Source organism: Symphalangus syndactylus, chromosome 14 (genome assembly GCF_028878055.3).
Source record: "Symphalangus syndactylus isolate Jambi chromosome 14, NHGRI_mSymSyn1-v2.1_pri, whole genome shotgun sequence".
Classification (NCBI taxonomy): Eukaryota; Metazoa; Chordata; class Mammalia; order Primates; family Hylobatidae; genus Symphalangus; species Symphalangus syndactylus.
Genome location: NC_072436.2, coordinates 98,559,664 through 98,568,102, shown reverse-complemented (window position 1 = coordinate 98,568,102; position 8,439 = coordinate 98,559,664).

Genomic DNA, 8,439 nt, shown 5'->3' with positions numbered 1-8,439 from the left:
TTGCTTCCTTTCTTCCAACCAAATCTCACGTAACTGTAGCTAACTAGCAAAATCTGATTCTCATCTAGAAATCTAATTGAAATGCAGTTTTCAGCTTTGTAATCTCTGTAGTTAGGCAAATATTCTCGAAGGAGGTGGAAATAACTATCCAGTGCCAATCAACTATATCTAATACATCTGGATCACGTTTTATAGCTCTCTACTATACATGCAGTTATGTGCACTCTCTTGACCTAATATTATTTACTTTTGCTTCCTCTCTTTTTCTCACTTTTGGCAGATGTCTGTTTTGTCTTTCAAAAGAATTGCTTTAGAATTGCTTTTGGTTTTGTTGATTTCTCCTTTGTGTTTGTTTTCTGTTTCATCAATTTGTGGTTTTATCTTTATTCTTTCATCCCTTCTGCATTCATTGGGTTCAGCTTTTTGTTCATTCTGTAGCATTTTTTTTTTTTTTTTTTTTTTTTTTTTTGAGACGGAGTCTCAATCTGTTTCCCAGGCTGGAATGCAGTGGCATGATCTCGGCTCACTGCAGCCTTTGCCTCCCAGTTTCAATCTATTCTCCCGCCTCAGCCTCCTGGATAGCTAAGATTACAGGCGTCTGCCACCACCTGTGGCTAATTTTTTTTTTCTTTTTTTGAGACAGAGTCTCGCTCTGTCACCCAGACTAGAGTGCAGTGGCGGAATCTCGGCTCACTGCAAGCTCTGCCTCCCGGGTTCACGCCATTCTCCTGCCTCAGCCTCCCGAGTAGCTGGGACTACAGGCGCCCGTCACCACCCCCAGTTAATTGTTTTGTATTTTTAGTAGAGATGGGGTTTCACCATGTTAGCCAGGATGGTCTCGATCTCCTGACCTTGTGATCTGCCTGCCTCGGCCTCCCAAAGTACTGGGATTACAGGCATGAGCCACCGCGCCCGGCCTAATTTTTGTATTTTTTAGTAGAGACAAGGTTTTTCCATATTGGTCAGGCTGGCCTTGAACTCCTGACCTCAGGTGATCCACCTGCTTCAGCCTCCCAAAGTGCTGGGATTACAGGCGTGGGCCACCATGCCCAGCCCATTCTCTAGCCTTAAGTTCAGCACTAAATGACATGTTTTCAATATTGTTGTTTACTAGTAACGACACTGCTTTATCTGCATCCCACAATGTTTGATAGTTTGCTAGTGTATTTTACAGGGTTTCATTGTCATTCAGTTCCAGATATTTGGTACCTTTCACTGTCCTTTTTTAACACATTAATTTTTTTTTTTTTTTAAGACGGAGTTTCACTCTTGTTGCCCAGTCTGGAGTGCAATGAAGTCATCTTGGGTCACTGCAACCTCTGCCTCCTGGGTTCAAGCAATTCTCCTGCCTCAGCCTCTGGAGTAGCTAGAATTACAGGCATGCGCCAGGCCACCACGCCTGGCTAATTTCGTATTTTTAGTAGAGACAAGGTTTTTCCATATTGGTCAGGCTGGCCTTGAACTCCTGACCTCAGGTGATCTGCCTGCCTCCGCCTCCCAAAGGGCTGGGATTACAGGCGTGAGCCACCGCACCAGGCCGAATGCATTAATTATTAAGAAGTGAGGCAGGCTGGGCACAGTGGCTCACGCCTGTAATCCCAGCACCTTGGGAGGCTGAGGTGGGTGGATCACAAGGTCAGGAGTTCGAGACCAGCCTGACCAATATGGTGAAACCTGTCTCTACTAAAAATAAAAAAAAATAAGCTGAGTGTGGTGGCACATGCCTGTAATCCCAGATACTCAGGGGGCTGAGGCAGGAGAATTGCTTGAACCCATGAGGCAGAGGTGGCAGTGAGCTGAGATTGCACCACTGCACTCCAGCCTGGGTGATGGAGTGAGACTCCATCTCAAAAAAAAAAAAAAAAAAGAAGGAGGCTTTTGGTTTACAAACATAGTGTGATTTCTGGGCTTTCATTTTATTGTTGGTTCCTAATTTTATGGCATTGCGATAAGAAACATTCTATATGATAAGATTTCTTTAATATTTGTAGTCAATGCTTTTTTAAAAAAATTATCTAGCTTGCATCAGAGAGTGGTCCACTGTTAAAAAAACACATCATGCTTAAGAATTCATATTCTCTATTTGTTGGGTACATGCTTCTATACAAATCTACCAGAACACATTTGTCAGTTGTCTTTTCAAGTCATTAATATCATTGTTTTTATCTGCGTGATCTTTTTTTTTTTTTTTTTTTTGAGACGGAGTCTTGCTCTGTCACCCAGGCTGGAGTGCAGTGGTACTCATGGCTCACAACAGCTTCAACCTCTTGAGCTCAAGCAATCCTCCCACCTCAGCCTCCTGAGTAACTTGAACTACAGGCGTGCGCCACCACACCCAGCTAATATTTTTAGAGGCGGGGGCTTTACCATGTTGCCCAGGCTGGTCTCGAACTCTTGGACTCAAATGTTCCTCCCACCTCAGTGATGGCAACAGCAGCCTGTCTGGAGCGGCTGCTGCCATCACGCTGGCTGCAGTAGGGAGGGGCGGTCAGGGCTGCACACCCTGTGGAGCCAGCAACAAGTGGGAGCCCCACCTCTTCTGAATTGGTGGGGTGGGAGCTCCCCAGGTGCAGCCACAGCCATCCAAGTCATGGCTGTGGACCCAGGCCTCCTGCTCCTCCAGGGAGCCCCGCTTGGGGGGCAGCTGCAGCTGCCCAAATCACAGCTGCAGACCCGGGCCTCCCCGTGCTCTTGCAGGTGCCAAGAGCAAGCAGGAGCCCTGCCCTCCCTGGTGCAGCTTCAGACCTGGGCCTCCATGGAGCAGGCAGGAACCCCAGCCCCGCCACCTCCGGGGCAGCTGCAGCCACCCAAACCGTGGCTGTGGACCAAGGCATCCCTGCACTCTTGGGGGCCTAGAAAGCCCCACCTGACCTTGCAGGCTCAGAAATGCCTGCTCCCACTGCCTGACTTCTCCCTGCTGTTGGTGCCCACGCTGATCTCAGAGCAAAGCTGGGGCGAAGACAGCCAGGTATGCACACGCTCGGGGCAGTGCTGACATGCCAGCCCCCTCCCACCTTGGCCCCCTCTGGACTTTGGGTGCCTATGAGCATGGGAGGGAAGCCAAGCGGGGGCTGAGGGCAGCTCAGCACTGGCTTGCAGAAGCCCCTTGGCAGGAACAGCCTGGGCGCCATGAACAGCAGCGGGAGGCAAGACAGGCTCCTGGGTGGAAGAGGGCGAGTCCCCAGTGAGGCCCCACCTTCAGGCCACGTAGGGCCTGAAGGCTAGGGGCTGGGCTGCCTGTCCCACAGACCAGAATGGGAACTTGTGGTGCTTTTTCTGGGCCCGCTCATGGCCGCTCATGGAGCAATTGGTGTGCACTTCCTCCCCTCAGAGGCCCATAAAAGCCCAGGTTCAGTTACAGCTGGGCAGACCTCAGGATGACCAGCTGCAGAGAGGAGCTACCCACTCCAGGGCCTCCTCTCTGCTGAGAGCTGCAGAGGTTTTGGCACAACCTATCTGCAAAGAGGAGCTTCCCACCCCAGGGTCTCCTCTTTGCTAGGCGCTGAACACTTGTTGGGACACCCTGGCTGCAGAAAGAAGCTGCCCCCTGTGGTAGACTCAGCTGTTCTAGTGCTCAATAAAGCTCCTCTTCATCTTTCTCACCCTCCTGCTCACCCTCCACTTGTCTGCATACGTTATTCTTCCTGGTTGCAGGACAAGAACTCGGGACCATGGAATGATGGGGCTAAAAGAGCTGTAACACAAACAGGGCTGAAACATGCCCCTTGTTCACCATGTTGCTGGTGAAGAGAAGGAGAGAAGAGCTGCAGTCCTTTGCAGAGCCCAAACCTGGGAGCTCCCTGAGCCAGGGCTGTGATTCCCTCTTTGGGGCCCTGCTGTTCCTGGTGTCTCCAAGCATCTGAATGCTTGTTCCCCAATGCAAGCCATGGAAGCTGCTTGTGGTGCACCTGGTCCGGCCCCAGCCTCACAGAGAGCCAGCGCCTGTGCTGGCACCTGGAGCTGCCCACCCCACTGCAGCAGCCAGCATGTCTGACTGTGTGCAGTGGCCAGACCCCACACTCACTCAAACGCCCCTTGCCATTCCATGTCTGACTTGCCCTTGGTGGTGTGGTATCCAGGCCGGCAGCATGAACCAAATGCAGCCTGCCAGGCCAAGTGAGTGAGATGACTCCCGTGGGCCCGAGCAAAACTTGGGGAAAGGTACCACCGGCCACAGAGGTTTCCTGCCAGAGAAACGACACCCCAAATATCCTATAATTGCTGCCACCCAAATCAGCCTCCCTCTGTGCTGGAAATACAGGCATGAGCCACCATGTCTGGTGATCTTTTTTTTAATTAAAGATTGTTTTTCAAATATTTTTAATAGATAATCCATTCAAAGCATTTTTTAAGGCTGGGCGAGTTGGCTTACACCTGTATTCCCAGCACTTCGGGAGGCTGAGGCATGAGGATTGCTTAAGCTCAGGAGTTCAAGACCAGCACATGCAACACGGTGAAACCTGTCTCTACAAAAACATACAAAAATTAGCCTGGCACGGTGGTGTGCACCTGTAGTCCCAGCTACTCGGGAGGCTGAGGTGGAAGGATTCTTTGAGTCCAGGAGGCAGAGTTTGCAGTGAGCCATGATTGTGACACTGCACTTCAGCCTGGGTGACAGAGTGCCTGTCTCAAAAAAAAAAAAAAAAAAATTTTTTTTAATTATAGTGAAAAACTTGCTCCCACCCTGTCTCCTTAAACCCAATGCATCCCACTCCCAGGTAACCTCTATTGTCCCCCAATAATACTTATTTGGCTATAACATGATTGACAATTGACTTTTGGACCTCCAGGTCTCCTAGCCAGCCAGCTGCCTACTACACTCATTGCAGTCATTTCATGAGGCTTACAGTAATGTGATCATATAATTTACACCACTCAGTTTCTGGGCCCCACTTAGAACTTTTGGGTTTCATAATCAAATATGAATCTATATTTATTTTCCCACCCCCTTCCCACACAAAAGGTGGCATACTATATATACTGATGTGTACCTAGCTTTCTCCATTCAATAATAATTCTTGGAGATCTTGCCATAGGTGGATAAGAGCTTCCTACTTCTTTATTGTGGTTACCTAGTATTCCATTATTGGATGTCTCAGATGTTATTCACTTGCTCATATTTTGGGGGCAATCGGATTATTTACAATCTTTCCTATTATATACAATGCACAATGAATAACCTTATACGTATGTCAGTTCACACATGTGTGGGTATATCTGTGGTATAAATTATCAGAAGTGGTATTGCCTGATCAAGGTATACATGCATTTGTAATTCTGACAAAAATTGTCAAATTGAATTCTAGAGAGGTTGAAACAATTTATAATCCCATCCACTGTTTTCCCCAAAGCTTTACCTATGGAGTATATTATTAAACTTTTGAATTTTTGACAATTTGATAGGTGAAAAATGGTACCTTAGTCTAGACTGAAATCGCTTTGCTCTTATTCTGAAAGATGTTGAGTATATTTTCATGTACTTAAGGGACTTTATATTTTCTATGTAAAACTGTTCATATGCTTTGCTCATTTTTCTATTTGGTTGTTGATTCTTGTTTTATTGATTATTGATCATAAGCTCTTTTAGTTTTAAAAAAATTTTTTTAAGCTTTTATATAAATTAGGGGGCCTGGTCCTTTAGGATGTAGTTCCAAGTTGTTTTTCTTTTTCCTAAGCTTTTCATTTGTCTTTTGACTTTGCTTCTTACTTTTATGGTTTTATGTTGTACATTTATCTTTAACCTTTAACCACTGGGAGTTTTTCTGGTGTATGCTTTGCAGGAGCCAATTTCTTTTTCCAGATAACTTTCTGATTGTTTCAGTACAATTTATTGAGTAGTCTATCTTTTATTCACTGATTTGAGAGAGTTCTTTTAACATATATAGACATTTTCTCATGCATTTTAATCTTTTTGATTTTCTGTTCTGTTTTATTGATATGTCTATTCATTCATCAGTGCTCAACTGTTTTCATTTTTACAGGCTGAGTGTTTTAAGATCTGGTAGGTCCAGTTCCCCTTCATTGATTTACTTTTTTCAATTTTATTCTTGCCATTCTTGTTTATTTTTCCATAGGAATATTAGAACCAGCATATCTAGTTCTAAACAAGTGTCAGCATTTTTATTGCTCCTACATTACATTTATAAATTAAGTTAGAGAACTGAAGTCTTTATGAGGCTTAGTCTTCTGATCCAAGCACATGCAAAGTTTTTCCATTTGTTCAGGTCTCCTTTAGTGTCCCTCAGTGCTATTTTTAAAGTTTCTTCATAAAGGTCTTATATTTTTTTTTTGTTTGAGAGAGACAGCCTTACTCTGTCACCCAGGCTGGAGTGCAGTAGCATGATCTCAGCTCACTGCAACCTCCACCTCCTGGGTTCAGGCAATTCTCGTGCCTCAGCCTCCCTAGTAGCTGGGATTACAGGGGTGCACCACCACTCCCAGCTAATTTTTGTATATTTAGTAGAGATAGGGTTTTGCCATGTTGGCTAGGCTGGTCTCAAAATCCTGGCATCAAGTGATCTGCCCGCCTTGGTCTCCCAAAGTGCTGGAATTACAGGCATGAGCTACTGCGCCCAACCAGGTCTCATACATTTTTCATTAAACTGATTCCTAGTTATTTGTACTTGCTACCATCAATTGGTACTTGACCTTCATTCTCATCTACTTCTCTGTTCCCTACTGAAATACAAGGGCTGAAAGGCAAAATAAATAAATAAATAAATAAATCACATTTCCAAGACTATGTGACAGCAAATTCTGGATATGATTTAGCTTTGATGAATCAAATACATACATACAAGAGCAGGAAGATGGAAAAGACATGGAGCCCCTTGTCCTCCTGCTGTGGTGGCTGGCAAGCCAGGTTGAACTGACTGCCCCTGGACTCAATATTCCAGTGTCTAGTCACTACCTTTGTGGACATGAGAAGATTGTGGTGGCAGCAGCAGTGACAGCTTCCTGACATCTGAATTACAGCTATGATGATATGACTTTGAAATCATTAATTCCACAACAGTCCTCAACTTTATGTATCTTCTAAAATTTTATCTAACACTCATATAATACATACTAGCTGCCAGAAACTGTTACAAGCAATTTTTCAAAATTATATATGTGAAGACTTAAATTAATTCCAGGCCTTATGATATTGGAAGCAGCTAATTCCCCATCTTCTTTTGTACTTGAAATTCTTGGAGTGACTTTGGTTTCCTAAACTGATTCAAGGTTCTTTAGTGTGACTATTATACTAGTAAGGTCACCTTCTGTCATTATACCTTATGTTTGTGTGTGTAAAAACAGACATCAATTTTTTAGATAGTGTGTTAAAATCTCCCATTATGATTGTAAATTTGTCAAATTCTATTAGGTTTGTTTTATATATTTTAATGCTTTTATTGGATGTAAAGAAATGCATGATTCTTATTTCTTGGTAGACTGTTTCTGTGAGATAAAATAACCTTTGTGCATATTTCTGCTTAAATGTTATTTGGCCTGATAACATTATTTTATCATTTGTATTATACTATATTGTTACACCAACTTTCTTTATACTAGTAATTGAGAATTTTGTTTGTTGAGAAAGAAATACATTCACATGGTTCAAAATTTAAAAGAGTATTCAGTGATGTTTTCTTCCCACACCTCACCCCCAGCTACTCAGTTTTCTTCCCTGCTGGCATCTGAAATACCTTTTTCCATTCCTTTATTTTTAATTACTATGTCACATTTTTTAGAAGTGTTTCTTTCTTTTTTATTTATTTTTATTTATTTTAGAGATGAAGTCTCACTCTGTCACCCATGCTAGAGTGCATGCAGGCTAGAATGCACCCAGGCTGGAGTGCAGTGGTGCAATCATAGTTCACTGCAGCTTTTATCCCCAGGGCTCAACTCCTGCATAGTTCACAGTGGCCTTTAACTCCTGGGCTCCTATCTTAACCTCCCAAATAGCTAAGACTACAAGTGTGTGCCACCATGCCTGGGTAATTTATTTTAATTTTAATTTTTAGAGACAGGGTCTCACTACATTGCCCAGGCTGGTCTCAAACTCCTGGGCTCAAGCAATCCTCCCTCCTCAGCCTCCTGAGTAGCTGAGATTATAGCCAAGGAGTGTCCCTCATAAATAGCATTTTTAAAATCCAGTCAGAGTCTCTGCTTTTAATAGAGGAATTTAATAGCAATATACTAATAGTGATCACAGACATACTTGGATATAGATTTGCCATCTTGTTTTTTTCTATTTACTATTCTTTTTTATCGCATTTTTCTTTCTCTCTTGCATTCTACCAGACTGATAAAATTTTCTTTATTCCATTTTTCTTCTTCTAATGATTAAGAAGTTATATATTCTATTTCTAATTTTCTAGTCATATCACTTACATTTTAAACATTTTATTTTGTATTTGTATTAGTCCGTTCTCACACTGCTATAAAGAACTACCC